Consider the following 26458-nt stretch of genomic DNA (forward strand, 5'->3'; position numbering starts at 1 on the left):
CATGGACAATTTTTTTAAATACTTAATTTTAAATTAAGGTATTGAGCATAACTTACATAATTAAAGTAATAAAATAAAGTGCCCAGGGGCACAGCTAAGGCATGCTTACGATAACATTTTTCCATCCCAAGTAAGTATCAACAGGGCTAGGAAAGATCTCAACTTCCTTACAAACAGCATAGTTGCTTTTTGAAGTGATCCCATTTGTGGGCACCAGGCCTTGTCTGACAGTGCAGTTTCGGAGTCCGGAAGGGACAATAGGGGCCATTCAGATTCTGGCAGGTGTATTTCAAGCTGAAAACCAGGCTCCACAAAAAACAACAGTCTGTTCCACAGGTGTAAACATTTTTGAGCAGAGCTCTCAAAATCTCCCCCGAGCCATGAAATTTAATTGTCCTTTTGGTGTCTTAGTATATGTGAATACAACCTAACTGTCCTTAGAACAAGAGAGAACCTTCTGGCAGCTGAACAGCCAGAAGATGCTTGGGCAGCTTCTGAGATTTGCCTATATCATCTCCTGGTTCCTTGCCTTGCCTTATGAATTTTGGAGGTGATGCCAAGTTCAGTGAACTGCAGGTAAGCAGCTCATGGAAAAATAATACATGAAAGGACTTCATACCCAAATGACATGAGCAGAGAGGCAACTGAAAAGGGACAGAGCAGCATTTTGAAACCCAAAGACTCTTTAAAATGGGCCCGATTTTGTAAACCTGACTGAGCACACACAGAAAAGACCCATTTCTTTCCACAAGAATTGCCAGCTGGGAGGACAGTGACCATCTACTCCAGCTCAAATGAAGGAGGAGGAAGAGGGGCAGAGATCTCTGAGGCCAGCAGCTGGTCAGACTTTGAACTGTCCAGTCCCAAGACAGTATGAGCAGACGAGAGCCTGCTCCCACAGAGGTTCCACGGATTTTTAGGAAATTAAGTGTCACATGGGTAACATTTGAGCAAATGATTCCAATTTGATCCAGAAGTAGAGTAAACGCATTTCAGTTTTCTTGTAACAAGGATGTGCTGAGAAATGAAAGGCTGTAATGTTTCAAGTGGTGAAATGACCCCTGACAGGGAGAAAAGTGTGAACTGAAAGAGGACAGGCCAGATAATAAACAACATGGCTTTCCAGAAAAGTGGCCGCTTCATAGCACGAAAAGAAACTAAGACAGATGCTTCGAAAAATCAGGTCTTCAGTGACCTTTGGGAAAGAACATAGGGTGACCTCCACTCTTAAGGGTTTTCCAGCTTCTTCCACAGTTCATTTTGAATGACACGATGTTCAAGGTCAACCTCTTTCTTTCCTGCAGAAAAAAAACTGATGCATTGGACTAGGGCTTCACAAGGAAAAAGACTGGCAAACTGACTCAAGAAGATGAAGCAGTCTTAAGAAGTCACAGTTCTACTGTCTCTTGAATTTAGCTCCAAACAGGTATCTTTTTCACATTGCTGTGGAAGAGTTTCCTCTCTGGTTTGGAGTTTCAAAGTAAAGAGACCTAAACTTCAACCTGTCTTCTCTTACTGTTGATTTAGCTCGTGAATCACAGCTGCCCCAGACCATCTGCAGACAAAGCTCCGAGAATGAAAGAAAAACGACCAGGCTTCCTGATTTTAGGTCAAGGAACTAACTCCAGCCTCCCATAAGCTTCCAGCCATTCTCTTCTTCATTTGCCATTTTTGAATGAAGACAAAGCATTTATTCCATAAGTATTAGAAAGAGAAGCTGGAGAAATCAACCCCCGAATGACAGACCTGAAATTCAAGTCAGACCTCAAGACTTTTGTCTTGTTTTGTTTTGATCGTATAAAGTTCATGAGCTTTTTGGTGACTAAAGAACTATTCCAAGTCCACCTGGGCTAACACAAGACTTACAAATAAAAACCAAGCAAAGGACAATGATTGTGAAGAGCTGCAATTTGAAACCAAGAGGAACTCAACAGTTTCCACTGTGTTAGTTTTGGTTGAGGGTGGAGTGAAAAACTTCCAGTGTTGCCATTTGAGAAGACTCATGGCCAGCAGAAACTCCTATGAATCAATACCCCTAAGAATGTTTTTGCAACGAAGGCTGTATTGTGGAGGTGGGTGTCTGCAGTTCACCCTGGCCCCACAATGCTCTTGGCCCTAATCATCTGGCCAAAGCAAGAAACGTGAGGTCAAGCTGTGAACCACACAGGTGACATCTGTAGCTTTCATGCCTGAATCTGTGGATGACCGGGCAAGGCTGGCCTGCCGATAACTATCCCTCTAATCCCCTGAGCTTCCTGAAAAGCCCATGACATCTTAGTCAGTTTCATGATTCTTCAGATGCTTCTTTGCCATTTCTGAAGATGAATTTCATGAAATGCCTCTGCCTTTTAGCTCTCTCAGCCAAGGATGAAAAAGCTACACAAGAGGACAGGAGGGAGTTCCCGTCGTGGCGCAGTGGTTAACGAATCCGACTAGGAGCCATGAGGTTGTGGGTTCGATCCCTGACCCTGCTCAGTGGGTTAAGGATCCTTGTTGCCGTGAGCTGTGGTGTAGGTTGCAGACGCGGCTCGGATCCCGAGTTGCTGTGGCTCTGGTGTAGGCCAGTGGCTGCGGCTCCAATTCGACCCCTAGCCTGGGAACCTCCATATGCCGCGGGAGCGGCCCAAAGAAATAGCAAAAAGACAAAAAAAAAAAAAGAGGACAGGACTGTTAACTCCTCCGTTTCTGATAATTCTCCATCTGTGAAACGTTCCCCTTTTCAGGTGATGGGGAGTACTGTGGTTTAATCAGTGCCTTAGTTTAATTAATCAAGAGATAACTGTTCGATATGAGTACCTTTGAATATTTTCTGCAATCACTCTCTCTTGGAGAACCTGCACGTCATTGGCCAAATTCACCTTCTTCAGATGAGAGTGGCTGGCTGCCAGCACTTACAATGGAAGAAAGGAAAAGTGCCATCAGCTACATGTCATCAGTGACTGATCTTTCAGAAGGTGCCCTTTCACACCTTCAAAGGAGGACACCATTAGGAACGGTAGTCTCCCAATGCCATCCAGACTGAGTTTCTTACAATCACTCCAAGAGACTTTGAAGCATTCTGGGTAACTTGGTCCTTTCACAGAAGTTTCCATTTGACTTTCTCTTCATCGAGAGAAAGACTTTCCATGAGTCCATCAGATTCATTTCATATTATTCTCTGACTGAATTGCATAAAGCCAATAAAGAAGAGTTTCTTTTTCACAGTTTACAAAGTGTTCCAAGTTTAAAAGTTGAGTGATGTCTAATTTCAGGTTCTAAGACCCATTTTAAAGGAAAATGTGCAGCATCATAAAATTTTCTAAAATGACTGCAAGCTATCATTTGATGAGTAGCAAAGTAAGAATTTACAAGTGGTTAAATTTGTTTCTATTCTGCATTTACAATGGTTGAAAAATGTAAGTGACTAAAATCAACTCACTTTGAATAAGAAGAAGCACCCATTTTAAAGCATTAAGTACTTAAGGAAGCAATCTTGCTGCCATAAGTAGCACATCTTCACATATACACTCTCTATATAAATGTGAATATGACATATAAAGTAAAACAGGAAAGAGAAGATATGTAGTATATATACATAATCTCTTAGAAATATAAGTTATAAGACACATTGGCTATAAGAATAAGAAAATATACCCTATTTAACAACCTAAAATTTCCTTTACATTTAGAGTATTTCACTTGTCCATAAAAATATTAAGGCGTTTCCTGTGGTGCTCTCTTACCTCCTCACCAGTGAATAATCTCAGAGGTAATGGGCGTTGATTATGTCAACGCAATAGATCTGGAATCTCTTCCTGTTCTGAACTGGCCCTGGTGATTCGGGTGAAACGTGGGCAGCCCCAGGTTCTCTGCTCTGTTCTGGAAGCTTCGCTCTTACAGAGATTGTTGCAGCAGGACCTCCCTGCAGCTGGCCTTCTGCCTCGGGACTCTTCCTCCCACGCCATCCTTACCCTTATCATGTCTCTTTCCATTTCCGGCAGATCAACTCCTCCACCCTCTGTTTTCTGGCACGCCCAGCCCAGTCAGCTCCCTTCTCAGCCTGGGAGTTGGTGAGTTCTAGGAGGACTTTCATAGTCTCTGCTTCCATGTCTCTGATAATATTACAAGTGAGTGTAAGCCTCACACACATCTCCATTTGTAAAATGTGTTCGGGGAAGACTTATAACTGTTGATGCTTATAATGGTGCATGGCACCCTGTTTACATGTGATCGTGAGGCTACAAGTATCTGGCTGTGGTCATGCTGGATTAGACTAATGTCAAAGAACAACATCCTTTCTGTGGTTATTTTGAATCTACTCCTGGGAGCAGCAGACCCTGGAATTAGATGCCTGCATTCCAGGCTTCAGCATCCATTGGCTACGTGACCTTGAGCCAGTTACTTTATTTCTCAATGCCTCAGTAGCCTCCTCTGAAAAAATGAGGATTAAAAATAGCATCTGTCCTATAGGGTTGATGTGAGGATTACACGCAAACATTCGAGTGAAAAAATTTAGAAGAACACTGTCCCGTCATAAGTGCTCAGTAACCGCTGGTAACCATTATTACCAGCGCTGGATTTTTTTTTTTTTTTAAAGCCAATAAGAAAAAAGACACAACTTCCCCTGCAGTGGTAATGTGCCATCAAAAGACATTTTCATGGAATGAGGCCAGAGTTTTCATAAATTTTGTAAATGAAGACTTTGCTTTGTCATCATTAAAATGATCATGTGGGGGAGAATAATAATTTAAGAGCTCTAGGCTTTTAAAAAACAAAGGCAGGTATTTATACTTGCTTGATAATGTGTATGCATGTGAAAGTCAAATATTTCTGCTGGGCTGAATGAAGTTTTATTTGCTGAGAGAGAGTAAGGTGACTGGATGGCTGAGCTGCCATGCTTCTTAGTTCCACAACTGTGACGCCAGCAGACGGATGGCCTGGATCCTTTCTTCCTTTCTCTGTGCCAACTTGTAATAATTCATTTTCAGTAGTCTTAATACAAGATGTACAATGGACATTTTTATTTATAATATTTCTCTCTCTCTCTCTCTCTCTTTTTTTTTTTTTTACAGTTTCATTAATGAACCCTGGTTAAAACAAATTTATTCTTTAGTTTCCGCAAGACAGCATCATCTGGCAAATAAAACTAGTGGTTCTAATTTTAACCAATTAATTCAGTTCCACCAATGGGATACTACCGGTTGATGGTTTTGTTTATATTTATTGGCAATTTATTTTGGATTTTCCATTTGGTAAGTGTAATTATATCACTGTGGATTTATAGTTATATAAATATAATTACTTTATACCTAGTTTGGGGGGAATACTTGTTTCAGTAACGGTTTAGTAGATAGTGATGGATATCAGTCCCAGGGCTCAAGTCCATTGCTCAGGCGGACAGGTGCTCCTGGAGAACACCCGTCAGACAGGCTTCCTTGGGGTCTGAGCCATGAGACCTCCAAGCTTTCAATTCTGCTGGAAAAGTTTGCCTTTATTCCCTCCCCATCAGACAATGCTAAGCCCCCTCTAGGATCAGCCAATAACCTTGATTTTCATTTATCTCCCCCCAGAACACCTACAACACTTAAAATCTCAGCCACACGATGCAGCATTTAGTTACAGGGTTTCTGCTGCTGCCTAGACGAAGGAATATTACATTTCTCTGATCAGGTCTTAAGATTCTGTGTGTGAGGACTGTACCTGCTCTGTCTCCCTTTATGCTCTAATCACGCTGTGGCCCCATAGCTCCCATGCACAGATTGAGCCCCGCTGTACAGGCAGAACCTGAGTCACACCTTGACTCTTGGTTTGTTTGGAAGTTTATTCACGTTTTGGTCAAATCCACCTAATCTGACCCCCTCAAATGGCTCCTGAAGCAGGTCTACATGGGTGGCCCCCAGCCCTACAGGGCCACACGAACCTCAATGGAGCAGGGGACCCAGCTTTGAGTCATGTTGTCCTTCCTTTTTCTTAAGCCCAAACCATAATATTTTCTGCCAGCCATGATTCAGCATAAGACTCAGACATAGGGTGTGTGTGTATGTGTGTGTTAGGCGAGAGCTCCCATGAGTCTCAGTTTCTCTGTTGGTAAAATAAAAGGTAAGCTTGGAAGACCTCCAAAATCTCTTCTTGTTCTGTAAGATCTTGGCACATATGCCCATTCATTTGACATCAGCATCCACAAGGGCATGCGCCAAAATTTCACCTGCTGATGAGATGTTGGGAAATTAAGCTTGATGGTTTAAGAGCCGTACTTTAAAAGTTTGGTTTGGCTTCTCCCTCTGTACTAGCGTTACTGCCCTTAGCGCTTAGGAATCCATGCTATAAGGCAAGAAGATGATTGAAATGAACTCTCCCGGCTTTCTCAGTTGTTCAGAAACTGAGCTGCATTTCCTGGCTCTCAAACTTCCTAAACTCATCAGATTTTGCTGCAGAGAAATGTCATTAAAATAGCGGTCATTGGTGGAAAACACTAGCACCATTCATGGCTGGTGAAATGCTGAAAGAGTAACTGATATGTTTAAACTGTGAATTGGAGGCAATTCTTTATGCTGTACATATACATGTGTTTAGATAGATGTGCAAAATAAATGTTGATGTGCCTTAAGCAGCTGTCCTTCCACTGTTTCCTAAAAGTGGCTTTAGCTGTGTTGCAGAAAGGCATTCTGTCTCTGCTCTCTTCACCCTGGAAAGTAATAACCAGTTCCCAACTGCTTTCCCTAAGGAGTTGTTGGAAGGTCCAAAATGTCCTCATTAGAAAACTTCACACTGAACTACACAAATCTTGCCTTGTGGATGGTGCACGCATGTGGGACTATTACTTCATGCACAATGACATGAGACCAGAAAACATGTGAACAGGAAGCCAAACCCAAGAGAGAGTTGGGGCACTTCCAGCTTTCCACAGAGCACAGAAATGAAGCAAAATTCAGCAATATTCTGGACTCAGGTGTCTGGGGGGCCGCACAGCTGCACCCTCCCCACCTTTCAAATACAGCGTCAGAGAGCACAGTGGCTCAGGCTGCACCCAGCCTGGAGTAGATCATTATGTCAGCAAACCCAAAAAGACTGTGAAGTTGTAGCCTTTGCTTATAAAGCCAAGATTTAAATGACTCGAGCAACCTAAAAGCAGAATGGCCAGCACCATAGTTGCAAGCTCAGTATATTCTTCATACTTTCAATTGTGCTAATGGGAATTCCCCCCGATATATCTTGCTCCTTCTTTAAACAATTCACTTTCCCATGATGCAAGCTCATCTTATTCTAAAGTATATATTTGGTGATTATTTTGTATAACTGAGATAGTAATAGCTCCCTTGGGGGACTCTTTTTTATGGGAAGCATTTTAGCAAACATAGAAACCTTATTCCTCTTTTCAAAAACCAAAGTAAATTTCTGAAGCTTGGGGAATTTGAAGTGACCCATCAGAAACTAGATGGAATTCAGATTATAGTCAAATACTATTTTTCTGATGAGTGATAAAACTCCTTATATTTAGAGAGGTGAAAAGAGCTTCTTAAATCTGCTGTTAAATGTGTTGATACAATTTACCTACCAGGAGAAAATGTCATATGACTTTGTGAGACCAGCCTTGAAGGCTGGGGCTAAGCCCCTTCCGTAATAAATGGTATTTGCTCTGAAGTGTTCAGGTGGGGTAAGAGCTCTGAAATACAGGAAATCTGATACAGGCTTTGCCATAGAAGATTAGAAAGGGTGAAAGGATATAAGAAAACTAAGGTTATCAAGTAATCAGAGCTCAAAGACTTAAAAAGTCACAGCTTCCTGTCTGCTAATCAGATTGTTTTCTATTCATTCTAAATGTTAAAATTCTTCCAGTTGTTATCTTAGGAAAATTCACAAACGTGATGCACCACTCCCTTCCAGCTGCCCACCATTCGAGTCGATGGGTGAACTTCCCGCTCACCCTGAAGGAGGAGGAAGTGTTTGTAGCATAAGTCATGGCCACATAATAAATCACCTCCTTTGCTTTAATGTTAAGTGTCACCTCTATGTGTAACCCTAAAAGACCAGAATTGCCAAAGCAATCCTGAGGAAAAGGAACAAAGTAGGAGGCAAACCCTCCCAAGACTTAAGACAGTACTACAAACCCACAGTAATTAAAACAGCATGGTATTGGCACAAAAACAGATACATGGATCGATGGAACAGAATAGAGAGCTCAGATATAAATCTGCACACCTATGGTCAATTAATCTTTGACAAAGGAGGTAAGAATATACAATGAGGAAAACACAATCTCTTCAGCAAGTGGTACTGGGAAAACTGGACAGCTTCATGAAAATCAATGAGGTTAGAACACACTCTTTCACCATACGCAAAATAACTTCAAAATGGCTTAAAGACGTAAACAACACTATAAAGACACAACACTATAAAACCCCTAGAAGAGAACATAGGAAAATATTCTGTTCATTCTCTGACATAAATCATACCAATGTTTTCTTAGATCAGTCTCCCAAGGCAACAGAAACAAAAGCAAAAAAACCAAATGGGACCTAAAAACTGATAAAGTTTTGTACAACAAATGAAATCATAAACAAAATGAAAAGACAACCTACAGACTGGGAGGAAATATTTGAATATTTGACCGACAGGGCTTAATTTCCAAAATATGCAAACAGTTCAAATAACTCAATAACAAAAAGCAAACAACCCAATCAAAAAATGGGTAGAAGACCTGAACAGACATACAATTTCTCCAAAGAAAACGTACAAATGGCCAATGGACACAGGAAAAAATGCTCAATATTGCTAATTATTAGAGAACCGCAAATCAAAACTATAACTTACACTGGTCAGAATGGCCATCATTAAAAAAGTCTACAAATAACATGTGCTGGAGAGAGTGTGGAGAAAAGGGAACCCTCCTACACTGTTGGTAGGAATGTCAGTTGGTACAGCCACTAAGGAGGCTTCTCAGAAAACTATGAATAGAGTTACCATATCATCTAGCAATCTCACTCCTGGGCATATATCCAGACAAAACTATAATTCAAAAGGATACATGTACCCTACGTTCATAGCAGCACTATTCACAATAGCCAAGGCACGGAAACTACCTAGATAACCATTGACAGATTAAGGGATAAAGATGAGGTACATGTATACAATGGAATATTACTCAGCCATAAAAAAGAATGAAATAATTCCATTTGCAGCAAAACATATGGATGTAGAGGTTGTCACACTAAGTGAAATAAGTCAGAAAGAGAAAGACAAATACCATATGCTATTACTTATATATGGAATCTAAAATATGACACGAATAAGCTTATCTATGAAACAGAAACAGATTCACAGACCTAGGGAACAGACCTGCGGTTGCCAAGGGGGAGGGGGTTAGGGGCGTTTGGGATTAGCAGATAAAAACTATTTTGTATAGAATGGATAAACAACAAGGTCCTATTGTCTTGTTTTGTTTTTCCTGTTTATGGCTGTACCTGTGGCATATGGAAACACCTAGGCTAGGGGTCAAATCGGAGCTGTAGCTGAGGCTTACGCCACAGCCATAGCAAACAGATCCCAGCCCTATCCTAGATCTATGCCACACCTTGTGGCAAAGCTGGACCCTTAACCCACTAAGTGAGGCCAGGGATTGAACCCACATCCTCACAGATGCTATGTCAAGTTCTTAACCTGCTGAGCCACAATGGGAACTCCACAAGGTCTTACTGTGTAACACAGGGAACTATATTCAATATCCTGTGATAAACCATAATGGAAAAGAACACGAAAAAGAACTGCATATATATGTATAACTGAATCACTCTGCTGTATAGCAGAAATGGACACAACATTGTAAATAACTATACTTCAATAAAAAAATTTCCCCAGAAAACCCATGCGGAAACATGCAGAACAGTAATAAATGAAATTAGACAAAACAAACACAAAAGAAGTTATCTCTTTTTCTAGTCTCAGAGTGGGCCTCCAATACAAGAGAAGTATAAATTCTTCATGACTAAGTGTTCTTTATGGATAAGCATTCGATCTGACCATGAATTTTTTTCCAGGTCTCCAGGAATTTCTAAAGGCTCAGAGGAAGTACGAATTTCTCTTTTTAAAGGTACACATACTTATTGGCAAGACTGCTCTAGAAATTGCCTTCCTGCTGGAAAGTGAGTGGCGGCAACCATACATTTAATAGCAAGGACACTAGATAAAAACTCAGAGCCCCATGGGTCTAGATGCTAACATTTTGGGGGGGAACTGAGCATAATGTGGAAAGCCTGGTTTTTATGTTTCTTCTCTAAATTTTCAAGACAAATCTGGCAATTTTGTACTTTTTCAAAATGACTATCTTAATGTTGTAGTTTATCCTCTCAACCCAAGTTATCCCAACTAACTCCATTATCTTCTATTCCCTGTACCTCTTCTTGTTTTAGAGTATTCCGTTATAGCCGCTCAGTTGTCCAAGCCTATAACGAATATTATGAACATTTCATTTGTCTTCATTCGGTCCCCAGGTTGAGAATGGCCCACCCTCTAAAGACCTGTGGAATCTGTGTCCCATTGTCCACCCACACTGCTCCGGCCCTCAGCTTTTCTCACTTTATCGGACAATAGTCTTTTGATTGGTCTCCTCGTTTACAGCACTGTCACCCCCTAGGTCTTTACCCAATACACATTCCATACTGGATGGTAGGTGATCTATATACGATCTCCCTAACACATAAATCACATCTACTTTCCACCTTCTCAGCCCCAAGCACAGTCCTTCCTTGTCTCTCCACTGACTATAAAGAATAATCTAGGGAGTTCCTGCTGTGGCGCAGTGGTTAACGAATCCGATCAGGAACCATGAGGTTGCAGGTTCCATCCTTGGCCTCGCTCAGTGAGTTAAGGATCTGGCGTTGCCGTGAGCTGTGGTGTAGGTGGCAGACGAGGCTCCAATCTAGCGTTGCTGTGTCTCTGGTGTAGGCCGGCAGCACAGCTCTGATTAGACCCCTAGCCTGGGAACCTCCATATGCCGAGGGAAGCGGCCCTAGGAAAAGGCAAAAAGACAAATCATCATCATCATCATCATCTAGCAGGTGCCGGATCTGGGTGAGGTAAGGACCTTGTGCTACAAGGCTTCCATCATTGAGGTGGGCTTGTGACCAACAAAAAACCTAAATAAACAAAATAGTCTATGACCTAAATAATGTCTTAGTGAAGTAGGTGACTTATATTTCAGCCCAAGCTTTTTATATCAATGTGAATGTATAAAAGAAACTTGCTTTGGATTATGAGCTGGTCCAAAAAGACTCATGAGCATACATTTGCTTTTTTTAAAAATTTTTTTAATTTTTAATTTTTTTTTGTCTTTTTTGCTATTTCTTGGGCCGCTGCCGAGGCACATGGAGGTTTCCAGGCTAGGGGTCACATTGGAGCTGTAGCCACCGGCCTACACCAGAGCCACAGCAACACAGGATCCGAGCCGCATCTGCAATCCACATCACAGCTCACGGCAATGCCGGATCGTTAACCCACTGAGCAAGGGCGGGGACCGAACCCACAACCTCATGGTTCCTAGTCGGATTCGTTAACCACTGTGCCACAACGGGAACTCCCTACATTTGCTTTTAACTAGAGTAAGGGGTCCAAACGCCTCAGCATGAAGCACTACAATATCCATGACTGGCCCCCTAACTAAATCTCCAGCCCCCCTGGATTCAACACTCTAGTACCCACTGAAACCAGTTCCCAGTCCCTAGGCTTTCCCATGGGCTCTGCTCTCCAAAACTTCTGGAATGTCTTTCCACATTCCCTGCTGATACTTTAAAACTCATACAATCAACATTTTATCTTTATAAAAGGTCCTTTGACTTTCATTTTTTTTTTGGTCTTTTTAGAGCCACACCTACAGCATATGGAGGATCCCAGGCTAGGGGTGGAATCGGAGCTGTAGCTGCTGGTCTACACCACAGTGACAGCAATGCCAGATGTGAGCCACATCTGCAACCTACATCACACCTCACAGCAACACCAGATCCTTAACCTACTGAACAAGGTCAGGGATCGAACCTGCGTCCTCACGGATACTAGTCGGATTCTTTTCCACTGAGTCACGACGGGAACTCCGGCACCTCTCCTTTTTTCAGATGTTATACGGTAAAGAACATTATCTGCCGTTTTGGTCTGTTTTCTCAGAGTATGAACGCTTTCAGGGTAGGGTATTAACCTAATTCATTTTGGTATCACTAGCACAGCATGCAACACGTAGGAGATGCTCAAAAAAATGAAGTCACTGAATCACAGATGAGAAAATAGAGCAAATGAGGAAAGCCCTAAAACTGACTGAAACACTGTTGTCTTCAGAAACTGCTAGATATTTTACGTATATTATTTCCTTTTCAACAATCCTCTCCTTGGGGTAGGGAGTGCTGGTCTCACTTTAGAGATGTGAAACTTGAGGTTGAAAATCTGAAAGATCTTGCTGCTGGTCACATAACCAGGTAATGACAAAACCAAGCCGCAAATTCAGATCCCATCATAGTTTGTGTTATTTCTACCATGACTGAGTATGCCTCCGAGGTTAACACTGACATAATGTGACTGATCTCTGTAACTAAATTAGCTAGAGTAATTTGCTAGAGAATTTGAGTGTTGACAGCTCACTTTTAAATTTAGGGTAAAAACAACTAGAATCCAGTCTTATTTTCAACTTTAATTATGCCTTAGAATTTCTTGGAAGCCACAGAGAATTTGAAGTGGAAATGTCATTTAAAGGGAATCTTAAAAATAGACATGATTTTATAATGTTTCCCGTTTGTTGAATAAATAATGAATAAATAGCTCTCCTGCATTCTGAAATTTGATATGAAATCTTTCCACTTGGTCTATTTTGGGTATTATGCTATCATGTAAAATACTGAACCCTAAATAGTTACAGCAAATATAAGAGTTTGGGATGATTAAATATATACATTTATATTTAATTAAAAATATATACATACATTTAAGTATTCTGAAATCTTTTATACACACACACACTAGTATATACACATTGCATATGGTTTTCATATCTGTTCATCTAAAGATGAAGGCAATTAATCACATCACTTATGGGAGTTCCCGTGGCGCAGTGGAAATGAATCTGACTAGGAACCATGAGGTGGCGGGTTTGATCCCTGGCCTCGCTCAGTGTGTTAAGGCTCCAGCGTTGCCATGAGCTGTGGCGTAGGTCGCAGACATGGCGCGGGTCTGGCGTTGCTTCGGCTGTGGTGTAGGCCGGCAGCTACAGCTCTGATTCAACCCCTGGCCTGGGAACCTCCATATGCCTCAGCTGCAGCCCTCAAAAGACAGAAAGACCAAAAAAAAAAAAAAAAAAAAAAAAAATCATATCACTTATGGCACTGAAAGCAAGAGGTCTTGCTTTTTTACATTACTGTCAATTTATATATGTCTTAGTTTTCTTACCTGAAAGTAAGATAATAATTTTCTATTTATCATACTGTACCAACTTATAATCATGGTTTTATAAATTCAAAGTGAACAACTACCCTAAACAGACCTTTATTTTCTTGGCTTATTCAATTAGCAAATCATATTTTCTAAGTGTTCAGAAATTGTTTCTTAGTGTTAGCCTAGAGTTTTAAATTCACCTTTTGTTGAAAGACAATTTCCCAAAGCCATAGGCATCACCCTGGAGAAAAATACTCTGTTAATTCAGCATCCTTTACAGAACCATAGTTCAATAACAAAGCTTTGGGTTTTACCAGTGCTTAAGAAGTTCTTGTCCAGTTTCCTTTAATACATACACAGCTATATAGTGAAAAACTTAAGTATCCAAGTGCCCACTGCAGTTACAGTGCTTTGTAAAGTTCACACAAGCCAGCCAGGGTTTCAAGTCTACATCAAAACACGGGACTTATTTCATAGTGTGAAGAAAAACTTCCAACAATTATACTTGCCTGAAATTGTGAGCACGGAAAGCTGAGAAACTGAAGCTCAGAGCTGCAGCATGGTTTGTCCATGCCAAACAAGCCAGGTGGATAACCCAGGCTCCTTTCAAGGTGGAGAAATGTGGATGTGTGGAGAACAGTCAGATGCCACCAGGAAGGACCAAGGTGCAATTTCAGCATCTCCTCTGGGTGCTGTTTTGTTTATAAGTGAATTATCAACAGAAACCTCTTTCCCCTCCTATGAATTTTTAGGAGGGACTCAATTGGGGTAAACTTTGGCCAGAAGCACTTTCCATCCTGAGAGCATCTGAAAGCAGGAACCCATCCTCGGAAATAAGTAAAACGAAATGGACTAGGGCAGTAGGAAAGTTTGTTTCCTTCCTTTTGAAAGAAAAAGCCGAGCATCATACTTACAAAAGCCGCCTTCAAAATCTTCTCTAGAGAACAAGCCCTGGGAACTGGGAGCGTGCCGAGGAGCAGAGATAAGGTGGCAGCGGGACTTCCTTCCTCCTCCTGGGGGCGAGAGTCATTGTCCCTTATCTCCCCGACCTCCGGGGCGCGGGGACGCGGGAAGGCTCGGCCTCTGACCCCCACTGCCCTCCCTGCTGGCCTCGGCGTCTCGGGTTGGGGTTTCCTCTTAGCCGCTCAAGCCTGACACCGGCCCGAGGACGCATTAGGGACCGTCTACGAAGAGCTTGTGAGATGAAGCGGGTTATATAAGCCCGCGTCGTATTATCATCACACACCCCCATAGAACCAAGGCTGCCAGACAAACAAAAGGCAGTTCCAAGAAGGGGAGGAGCGGAGGCAGAAGTTACACTGGGGGTGAATTTCGGGACACTGCTGAACTGGCTGGGGAGAAAAAAAAAAAGGCAACTCAATATGAGCATGCAAACCTCGGCAAACAAACTGAGCTGCAGCTGGCCGGCCGGCGACGCGGGAAGGTTGGGGAGGGAGGAGGTGGGAAGGGGGGGGCAGGGTTTCCAGCGTGCAGTTCCTGCCCCCACCCCCCCAGCACCCGGCACCTGGCACAGTAGCCGCCTGTGGCGGGATGGAGTGGATGAGGAAGATGTGGTTATTTGGAGAGGCAGGCGTTCCAGAGACCAAGTGCTTAGTAAACACGGATGTTTCTTAGGCTCAGACCAGGTGCTTTGGCCTCTTTGCTTTATCCCCGGGCTCTTGCTTTCCTAGCGATGGTTTTAGGCAGGGAGTTCCCTGGGCCAGGGCGAAGCCTCTCTTTTAATCCTCTATTTTGAATCTCTGTGGGAGCCAAACACCCAGCCAGAGGGTTCTTTAGGCCACAGTTTGGGTCTGAGAAAGTTCTGGTTCACTCTGAGCACCAGTCCTCCCGGCCCTCCGCAACCTGCTAGCTCCAGTTTTCATTAGATTATTATTTTCCTGCCCCTTTCCCGGCCCTGCTCCCCGACCAGAGAGGCACTTCCTCATCCTGACCTTCCGCTTGTCTCCGCACTCATTTCCCACTTCCCTCCGCCTCCACTCACCTACCCCTACCCCGGAGCATTTGAATATGAATCATTCTCCAAAGGCGGCCTTTCGGTTCTTTCCTTGCCAGTCCTTATTCACATCCCGCCCCCCCCCACCCCCCGCGCCTGGAATGTCCTCACTCCCTGTTCCTTCCTTCAAAGTGCAGTTCGAATCCCATCTCCCCCCTCCAATTTCTCCAATAGCCTCCCCCTTCTCCCCGTGGACTCTGCTTCTCTATGGCAATTCTTCACGTTTGTCTGGCTTTGTAAGCCTGGGGCCTTGCGTGGCTCTCTGGGTGGCCCACAAGAGGCACTTAATGAGTGTGGACTGCATTTAACTGTCAGCCCACCTGATCTCACCTGGCTCATCAGTCTTGGAATGAAAGGGCCACATGTCACCGCCAGGGCCTCAGGTGAAGGGGCCACATGTATTGATGTTGTAGCTGTGTGGTAGGCCCTTGAGGGTCTGTGCTCACCTTTCCTTACGGGTATGTTGGGAACTTTTTATAAATTAAAAAAAAAAAAAAAAAAAAAAAAAAAAACTTTGTAGAGTGTGGAGAGGGTGGTCTAAAGTTTACTTGAGTCAGGTTTCTTTGGGGTGGGACGTGTGTTGCTGAGGGTGCCGGGCACACTGGCATCTACTGAGCTCCTCTTCCTGCACAGCAGAAGTCCTAGGTGGACCTTCCTTAATAGCATGCTAAGAAAGTTCCCCAAAGGTGAGATTTTTCAGAAATCCCAGACTTCTGGGATGCATTTTATGAGGGAACTCCTCCACTGTGGAAGGAATGCAGACTATCACAACAGCAGCTCGACAGGAGAACAATAGCTTTCCAGTGAATTGTTTTATGATCTGAGTGAAGAACAGAACCAAGCTGTCAGGTACTGATTTTCTGTGGCTTGGTGTTCAAGGGTTCCTAATGACATTCCCCTGTGATTCTTTGGTACAAGCAAGGTGCTTTAAAGGCCATCTGTGGGGGCTGGATCAACCGTGGTGTCATTTCAGAGACTTGGGCTGTGGGGCATGCTCTCCCTGGCACACAGAATGTTCAGTGAATTAGAAGACTGTTGCCGCCTCTGCTAGTTTGGAACAATAAAAACCAATTCGGGTTCTAAAGAGGAATTTTGGCCTTGCGTTCTTGAGGGTTGGGCTTCAGGAAAGACAGAGGTTTGGTTGAAATTGAGTAGTCAAGTATACCATCTTCCCTCATTTTGTTCTGCCCAAGTTAGAGCCGTAACTTTTAGGATCACTACTATGCATCCCAGTTAGGATTCAGGCGCTGAAAGATGCTCTGCATGCATTCTCAACACAGCAATTGGCCTAAAATAGAGTTATTTGTAAAAATAATCTCCATTTTACAGATGGGAAAACTGGTCATACAGCTTAGGAAGTGACAGAAATAGGATGTGAATCTCAGTCTCTTTGTCTCATCTATGATTTTTCCATTCTGCTGAAAACTGGCAGAAACCTCAAATAGTAGCACATCTGCTGGTTTTCAAACTGGGTTCCAAGGAGCACTAGGCTTCCGAGGAAGTGCTTTGAGGGTGGGAGAGGATAGAGAGGGAGCAGATAAGAGGAGGAGACCAAGTCAACTGGGTTTGGGCACCATTCACTGAATTCAAACAAAGAAGTTTGATTTCCATCTGTTTTATAGAGTGATTTTAGACTTTGCTTAAAATTTTGTTTGCTATGGAAAAAAAATTATTTTGCAACCCTTGGATCTAGTTTAACTTCTTCACTAAAAAGGTACAGAACTTAAGGTCCAGAGAGATTAAATGCCTTAGCCAAGATTTTATAACAGGCCTAGCGTTAACTTCAGATGTCCAAGTTCTGCCTGAAACCCCGGGCCTCTTGGGTCCTTTATCTTCTCAGCTGTTACATTTCAGGGCAAATGAGGAAGGATCTGACCTACTGTATTTCCTGACAGTATTCTTCTGGAAAACTGAAGACAGGCAATACCCTTCACTTCGGCTAACTAGACCACCTTTTGTCTCTTTGGTTCTAAGTCTAAAGTTGGTGACCATTTCACCTCGTGGCAAATGAAGTCAAGGGAGGAGTTAATATGCAATTTGTCAGGATGATTTAGGCCTCTCATCCTCTTCTCATTCAAATCAAAGCGAATTGCAGAGGATACTTCTGCATGAATCATCTAGCTAATTATATAGCCTTGGCCTGGGAGTAACTCTTGCTAGAAAACAGTTTACGTCCCACGTTTATCAATTCCATCAAAAGGGACTCTTTTCACACAAGACACAGCAGGTGTGGCCAAGATACTCTAAGAGGGCTCGGTATAGCCAAGGGGAAGTGAGCATCCTAGAAGCTGACATAGCTTTTATGGACCACTGGCTTGTAAGGTCTAAGACTTCCCATGCTGCCTTGACATCTTTGAGCCTCATGGGGCCCCACAGGGCCATGAGTTCCCCTACTTCTATCTCATGTGCTCCTACCCAAGAGGGGAAGTCTCCTCCACTGGCTGGTTCCTCTCTGGCAGGACAGAAGCACTCCAACTGGTCCTCATCCTAATAGGTTCCACTTCCCACCCGGCCCAGTCTCTGAAACAAGCCAAATCACATCCTCCCCTGGGAACCAGGGTGCCCCTCATCCTCTTGTTACCACAGAGCCTGCTCTCCACATCCTCTCCTTGTTCACGCTGGTCCTGAATGCAGCCTCTGGGTTGCCCTATGTGGCATGAAGCATTCTCTTCCCCTGGGCTGTTAGTCTATGTGACTGATAAACTGTTCTTGATCCCCTGTGTCCCAAGTTAGAGATCCTGTGTCTGGTCATCCCAGAACCCTAGGGCAGGACTGTCCCTCACCCATGGGGTGAAGAGGAGGCAAACAAAACAATGATGAGATATTAATGCTAATACTAAATGGAATTTTCAGAGAACTAGTGCCAAATATCACATCCTTTGGAGTTGTGCTAAGCATCAGGCTATTTGCAAATAGAAATAAATTTTAACTGAAATTATGTCAGCCGGAACTGACCTTTATTAATTTCAAGGTCCTTGAGCTTTCCCATCTGCTCGTTTTCATTTTTATCGTTCTCACCTGGAGATTTTGGGGAGCAACAGCATTGCTCTCTTTCCTGAGATGGCTTAACTGTAGACTTGCCCAAAGGCAAAGGAATCAAAAGATGGCCCTTCCATTCTTGTCATTTAAATCTTCACTAACTGCATTCTTTCAGGACAGTGTAGCAGAAAGAATTTTTCTCATCTCCACAGACAAGAGCTTGTAATAAACAGATCTTTTTTTTCCATCTGAAACATTCCCATATTGATGTGTTTCCAAATTCTCAGGCCTAGGAACAAAGTCTTCGATGTAATTTCTTTCCCTATTCATGAGATTTACAATAGGAAGGTCATATTTGTAGATTTTGACTTGAAATTAATCTTCTTTTCTCCTCAGCATTTCTATAGAACCCAAGCCCTTCATTATTTAGTCTTTTCCAAATATTAAATGCTTGTCATTCTTGAACAACGATCTAATCTTCCCTTTATGGGTGGAGAAACTGAGTTGTGGAACTTACAAAGCATCGCCAGGACATAGACTGTGCTAAAGGTTGTGGCTACCCGGTAAAATGCTTTCCTCCACTCAGATGACAACGTAAAATTGTAAATTGTCTCATAAGCAGCAAGTATAACATCCTCTAGCTATTAGGAGCTATTCATTAAAAGCTCATTTGCATTTTGCCTTTTGAGAGAAGCTTTATGGAATAAATAAATATATTCAAACCCCATGACCAACCTCAACACAGGCTGAGTTTAGAGTCATGTCCTCTCTCTCTCCCTAGTACAGATCAAAATGTATTCTTAGTTCGGTTGAACAAGGGTTCATTTAAACCACATCTGTTGCTCATCAAACCTCTATTTTAGGAGTGGGGAATTCTTTTTCAGAGATAGATTCTGTCTGGAAGGTCTATGGCAGCAAACAGTCCTCATTTAATTTCACAATATTTTACCAACATATATACAATGCTTGCTTTTATGTGATTATGGAATCCAGGCAAAACCCTGCACCCCCACTTCAAAGAATTCCTCACTTGACTAACTCTAAAGAGTAAATTGATTTTCTCATCATTTGTTGTGTTTGACAATAGAAAGGCTGACACAGCAACATTGCTAAAATGACAGCTCATTTCTATTCGAGGGGAAAGAATTCCTGTTAATATTCTTAATGACTGGCATCTTTATGAGAAATGTGAAATCATTTATCCTCAGCAATAACCTGCTTAGGATTAAAATGTACTTGGTACTTAGAACGGAAGTCATCTGTCAGGAAAAATTATTTAGACGGATGCAAATGAACTGAATAAATTGGCTTCCTAATTATGGTGTGTATATTCAAGTTTGTTAAAATCGGTTTGAGCTGAAGAATTTGGAGAGGATCTTTCAAGACGTGATCTGACATTCCGCTGGAGGAAAAGATAACACATTTGTTTGATAAATTCCTTTCACATTTCCTAAGAATTTCTGGAAATGACTTTTAAGAAGCAAGGGCATGTAAATCAAGGGAAAACACACTAACACGTTATGTCTTGTTAATTTGGAACAACAGTAGTAATAACGCCTTAAGGAAACCATTATGATGCCCTAGATTCTAAATAACCACTAGTGTTTTCCATGGGGGTTCGTTTCAACCCTCTCAGCGCCAGCTTGGGCGTGAGCCCACGGGACAAGCCAGCCCTTAACGATGTAGAGACCAGTCTGTATTCTGGAGTTATTCCACTCTTAACAGGCGCGATGTTGAACACCAGTTAGCAAGTTTTATTGGAATCTCAGTCCTCTTCCTCGCCAGCTTCATAGCAAACCTTCATTTAGCTCTTCACCAAATAGCTTAGTAAATTGTGGGAAGAAGTGTTTTACTGGCCTGGGCAATTTAATTAGTCTGGGGGAAAAAAGGTGTAAATTGCAGGCAAATGTAAACTCCCTCCATGTAATTAATGATGGGTTTTACTATTTAGCATTTAGTAGAACTTTCTTTTGAGAGACAGCATTTATTTTGAAAGACAAATGGACTTGGGTTCAAATCTAGCACTAGAGGTATGTATTTATTTTTTAGTCTAGTTCATTTAACTTCTAATTAGAATGACTAGTACAAGAATAACAGAGAGGAGTTCCCGTCGTGGCGCAGTGGTTAACGAATCCGACTAGGAACCATGAGGTTGCGGGTTCGATCCCTGCCCTTGCTCAGTGGGTTAACGATCCGGCGTTGCCGTGAGCTGTGGTGTAGGTCGCAGACGCGGCTTGGATCCTGCGTTGCTGTGGCTCTGGCGTAGGCTGGCAGCTATAGCTCCGATTCGACCCCTAGCCTGGGAACCTCCATATGCCGCGAGAGCGGCCCACGAAATAGCAAAAAGACAAAAAAAAAAAAAAAAAAAAAAAAAAAGAATAACAGAGAATAGCTGTTATTCACTTCTGAAAGGGAATAGCTGTGTCGAGCATGTGCAGGTACTTGATATCATTCCGTTTCTCCTTCTTTTTCTGATTCATGTCCTAAGCTTTAGTTCAGTATTATTTGCCCCAAGTGAGTAAAAAACATTCCTTTTTCTAGTGAACATGAACCAAGCGGTGACCTTGACGACAGCTGCCTAGGTTTCTGTATTTAAATATAAATATTAAATGATATAAGGAGGTAATAAGGATCTCTTTAAAAAGGATGGTGATTGATAATTATTACTAATAACCTGAATGCTATTGTTGTGACTTCAGTCCCGGGGATAAACAGTTATTCATGGGATTAGGTAAACTCGAGATGTTAAGATTGGTGTCAGACCCCAAGAAAGCTTTTGCTAAAACAAAACAAAACAAAACAAAGCAAAAACAGTGGGAGTTCCCTGTGCAGCTCAGTGATAAAGAACCCAACTGGTATCCATGAGGACACAGGTTCGATCCCTGGCCTTGCTCAGTGGGTCAAGGATCTGGTGTTGCCATGAGCTGTGGTGTAGGTGGCAGACGCAGCTTGGATTTGGCATTGCTGTGGCTGTGGTGTAGGCCAGCAGCTACAGCTCTGATTGGACCCCTAGCCTGGAAACTTCCATATGCCATGGATAAAGACCAAAAAAATTAAAAGTAAAAAACAGTGGATTAGAGAGACATTGGAAAAATGAATTGAGAGAATATCACCCGAGAAATTCAGTAGTGCCTAATCCAGTTTGTCTCCTCCAGGCTTTTCATGAACAGGTAGAGGAATACATGGCAAATGCAAAAACGTACTTGAGAGCAGAGTCTGGACAAAGCCTAGGAGCGCAGACTGGACAGAGAGGATGAGGAGAAAGCAGGAGGTATAGGGACACAGTGACCGCAGGGGTTGCAGTCTCCAGGGGAAGCTGGTAGACGATGCGCCAAGCCCAAGTCAGGACAAAAGCTTCATTCTCAGAATCTGCAAGAACCCATGTCCAGGGCTGGCAGGTGCTTAAGTAGGAGGAACTGGAGGCTAAGAGGCAGAGTCTGAGGCAAGGGCGATGGACAGCAGGAGTGATAATGGGCAGCGCCTAAAAGGAACTGCTTTAATGCTGGAAACTGGTGCCAAGATTTCTGAGAGCCGATATGTGATTGACTTCCATGAATGCACTTTTTACCCTGAAATTCCCTGACCTCAGTCAAGTTAAGCCATGCACTTAAGGTGTCCCGTGTCCTAGGCTGGAATGAACAGGGTAGGACAAAGGTTGTGTTATTAACGCAAGGAGGCAGGAGAACGTGGTCCTTTTAGTTCACCTAAATATTCTTCTTAGAGGAAAAATGGATCCCAGTGAACATCATGGGAAACTCTGGACTGAGAAGACACCACAGAGGGGCAGCTGGAATCACGGGTTGGAAGCAAGAGGGTGGAAAAGTGTTCCCCCTATATCCTGCCACTTCTTCCCAACTTCTCACTTCTTCCCTGACTGGTCCCTTCCTGCATCATTGCTCAGCCGGCACCTGCGAGGACGCCTTACAGAGTAAGTCAGCTGTGTTCATCTTTTATCCTGACTGGTTATAGCAGAGGGAAAAATCATGGAGTCCCACTGGCCGTGAGACTGTTAATCATTTTTTTTTTTTATCATAGAAACTGATTATCCAAAAAAAGGTTATCTAGGCAGTGAAAATCTGTCAGGTTATTGACAGAACAGTTCAACGACCCAAGGGCTGACTTAAAAAAATTTCAGGTGAAAATTTGTTTCCTTCTTTTATTATCATTTTTTTCCCCTGGGGAAAAAAAAAAAGAAACTGTGTGCTTTGCTGTAAAGCTGAGTTTTGGCAAAATGAACCAACTCAATTTTTAGGTCTTGTGTTTAAGTATTTGGATCGTGATGTCTTAAAGGTTTTAACAAACATCATTTATTCATTTAACAAACATTTACTGAATGCTTAATGTGTGCCAGGGGCTGCTGCTGATGAAAATGAGATATGGCACCTGCTTTTTCAAACCTATGCTGTCCCTGGAAAGAACTCTCTCTATTGCAGAATTTAAAGGTCACTAAACTATGGGAAAGAAATTGACTAAAATATCAACTGAGCTTAAAGGTAAAATGGGAAAGTGTAGAATAGGACAGTTTAATTACTGGTAAGGGGTCTGGAGTGGTCCAGGTCCTGCCTTCGCCTCTATAGGTCTGTCGCATCAGTCAAGTTAGTCCAACTCTCAGACCATTTCCTTGTTTGTATAATGGGGACCATGCAAATTGCATGTCATAGAGATGTTGACGACATTAAAGTAGACAATGTATATAAAGCACTTACTTGCACACAGTAGGTAGGAACTCAATATATTTTAGTTATTATGTATATTATTAGTGAATAAGACATAGGCATCTTTCTCAGTCGTTTGTCTTGTTCTTTAAGAGAATGGTATTTTTTTTTCTCTTGGTAAATACAGCATGAGCCCTAGAAGTTTCAGATATGGCCATTAGGAGTAGGAAAAGGCATTGGAAGGTCAAAAGAATATATTGGGGAAAATATTGGTCTGAAATTTTAAGACTCGAGTAGCTCTCTGTAGAATAGGGTTGCCAGTTAGTAGCCATGAACAATAATGATACAGGTAACTTTCGCAGCCTATTTTTTCATTTGTAAAATGGGTCTAAAAACGCCTGTGCTATCTGCTTCATTCAAAGAGTTATGAGGATCAAATCAAATAGGGTTGTAAAAATAGTTAATGCAAATAAAAGTTATAGTTAAATAATAATTATGAGTTTTCCCTAAGCTATGGGAAATGAGGTGGATCCCAGTGAACATCATGGGAAACTCTGATTATGGATGACTGGATGGCAAAAGGTGTAACTGTGGTTCAGAAATACTTTGAGTGGAAATTACTTTTCAGTTTATACAGAAATAGATTATAGGTTTGGTGGAAGTGTGGAGAAATAGAAGACCTGGATTCCAATTAGCTCTATTAGCATATGCAAATTATTTATCACCCTATCTCTGTACCTTTTAAAAAGTTTGTATTTGAAAATAATTCCCCCCCCCCAAAATCTGAGGTTTGGAGGATTGAGCTTATAGAAAAGTTACCGGAATAATAATACCCTTTACTCAGATTCATCTATTGCTAACAGTTTACTGCAATTCTTTTGTCAATTGGTTACTCAGTTTCTCTTTCTATGTATGTACATTTATATATAGTTTTGTTTGTTTTCCTTGAATTGGATGAAAGTTGTGTACATCATGGTCTTACAACCCTAAATATTTTTCAATGTGTATTATCTAAGCATATACCTCTGTTCTTATTCTTTAAAAGGAGCACAACAGGTGCTTGGTTCTGTCACATGTTCCACAGGGTTGTCAAGATCATATGAAATGTTTGAAAGCATAATTTGTTATATACATTTAAAATATGTGTTTTGCATAAGCTGGGAGAAATCAAATTCTATCAAACTTCAGAGGACTTCAGAGTGTAGGTGAGTCCAAACTAAGTCAGTCCACTGTCTGTGCATAAGAAGCTGAAGATGGGAGCTAACATAGGAGTCTCTGGGATGAGCGAGAGAAACGAGAACAATACTCTTGAGAGATGTTCCTTCTGGAAGGACTTGCATCTCTTTTTAGTGCTGCTTTTTACCTTAAAAGTTTGCTGTTTTATGTGGTCTTTTGGTGGAGATTATATGCCCATTGAAGGAAAGGGCAGAGAAACTTAAGGACAATTGCTACTCAATAGCAGAACAATAGAGCTGCAAAGAATTTGGTGAGAGGTCAGCTTTATTTCTTCTGCTCCTCCCTTCATGGAGTGAAAAAGACCTGTTTTATTCTCAGTATAAAGGTACATTGAAATAGAAAGAAGAAATAGGAAAGCATGCTTTACAGAAGTTGTCAGTGTAGAAGCTTAGTTGTAAATAGCATGAGCAAAGCATTCTTATGGACCAGAGACACAGGTTTTCATAGAATTGTTTTTCAGCACTTGCTGTAATTAAAGTTTAGCTGTATGACAAACAGATAATTATTCTGCCAAATTCCCTCCACATTCAAAGTAAGATTCTCCCTTTCAGCAGATGTAATACTGGTAAGTCTGATTTCTTTCTAATTCTAACCAGGTTTCCAAGCTCTCTGATGGATTGAAATATAGCCAATAACTTCACAATCTGAATGCAAATACTATTTTCCTGTGACATATTTCTTTCACTGCTCTGCAGGTCAAAATCGCTTTCTTTAGATTTTTACAAAAGGAACTCTAGAACATGTTTTAGAATCAAAACCATTTTTTTTCAAGAAATCAAAACCATACCTAAGCTTTCTAAATTAAATGTTTCTTTTGAATTACTAAATTGTTATTCTTTGCAGTGCAAGATGAAACATCTAAATGAATGACTGAAATATACTTACAACCCAATGATAATTAATTTCACTTTCTTTACAAGTAAGTCAGTTTTTAACACAAATTATGTAAGTATATAATGGTATAGGCACTGATGTAGTTGATTAAGCTATGAAGAATATGGCTCTTATACTTCTTTTGGGAAAATTCCAGTACCTGAAGACATATTTCAAATGTTTATTTCTCGCTGAGGTGATGACACTGGGGGACAGCCCAGCTGTTGCAATGCAAAGGCTTCTCTAACATAATATATTTTGAATCATTTGAAGCATGAAGCCATGAAGTAGGTGTTACAAGACATGGGTTCTAAGACTGATTTCTCCCCTTGCTCTCTAGAATCCTCTCTCAGATTCAGTTTTCTGGTGCGCAGAGATGACGTGCTCGTCTTCCTTACCCAAATGTTGCAAGTTCCAAAGCTTTAACTCAAGGGGAAAGACGGTTTGAAGGAGTGAGGGTCAATATTGTCATCATCACCTGGGTAGCATTCTTTTGTCAAAGGTTAAGAAAATGCCTTTACAAACAAGGTTCTTCATAGCGAAGCCACATACTTTCAGATCAGTGCTTGAGTGTGTCTGTTAGCATGGATTTTTCTACAAAGAACATCTCTAAAGAGTAAATGCTCTTGCTGGTGTTTGTTCTGGTCCCAAGAATTCTCTGCAGTCTCTGATTATTCATGATGGAATGGACAAAAGGGTCCGTGGGAGAGATGGGCTCACACCTCTGAGTTCTCCTTAGCTCCAGTGTGCAACTGACCTGGTCAGCTTCTGCTAGTCCTGATGGAATTTTACTGCCTTGAGCTTTTTGGTAAAGCCTGACTTATAAAATTATCTCTAATAAGAGTGAGTTTTATGATTTCTAGGCAGGCCTCGGTTTCCTCAGATGTAAACTAAAGGATTTAACTTAGATGATCTCTGAAATACAAGATTTTACTTATAATGTCTCTAATATTCGGTGCCTCTATGATATCTTCCATGCCTTTCCTGGAAAAATCTAGCCTGAATTCTGATTATTTAAGAAAACTCTAAGAAATAAGGTCCAGTAGTAGCTTTGACAGAATGTGTCATAATTTCCTTTCTTCTCGGTGACTTCTAGCCTCTTATCTCACTGGCAAATTGTCCTATAAATGAGAATGTGATTTTGAACCAAGGAATTTTTACAATCAAATCCCACTCCAAAAAAAAAAAATGCAATATGATTTACTGTGGAGTGTACAGGGCATTTTAATTTGTGATAGGCAGCAGAGAGTGGATATTTTCATTCAGATGGGCAGGTCTGTCTGTTAGACCCTGTCCCTACAATTCTGGTCTAGCC

At 41.8% G+C, this 26458-nt stretch overlaps 1 protein-coding gene across 13 annotated transcripts in view; it reads right to left on the reverse strand.

Annotated features, from left to right (window-relative positions):
• The window catches only part of SULF1 (sulfatase 1), a 182943-nt gene that overhangs the window by 142173 nt on the left and 14312 nt on the right, over positions 1-26458 (reverse strand). For 2 of the 13 annotated variants that reach the window (XR_002343269.1, XM_021089263.1), the window contains exon 1: positions 14301-14574. The exons of 5 other annotated variants lie outside the window; for them this stretch is intronic. The gene's annotated coding sequence lies outside the window, so the exon portion shown is untranslated. Of the gene's footprint in view, positions 1-3722; positions 8599-14300; positions 14785-26458 lie in introns of those variants that run through there. 6 more of the 13 variants (XM_021089267.1, XM_021089259.1, XR_002343271.1 and 3 more) reach the window with 5 other exon arrangements.

This window comes from Sus scrofa, chromosome 4 (genome assembly GCF_000003025.6).
Source record: "Sus scrofa isolate TJ Tabasco breed Duroc chromosome 4, Sscrofa11.1, whole genome shotgun sequence".
Lineage (NCBI taxonomy): Eukaryota > Metazoa > Chordata > Mammalia > Artiodactyla > Suidae > Sus > Sus scrofa.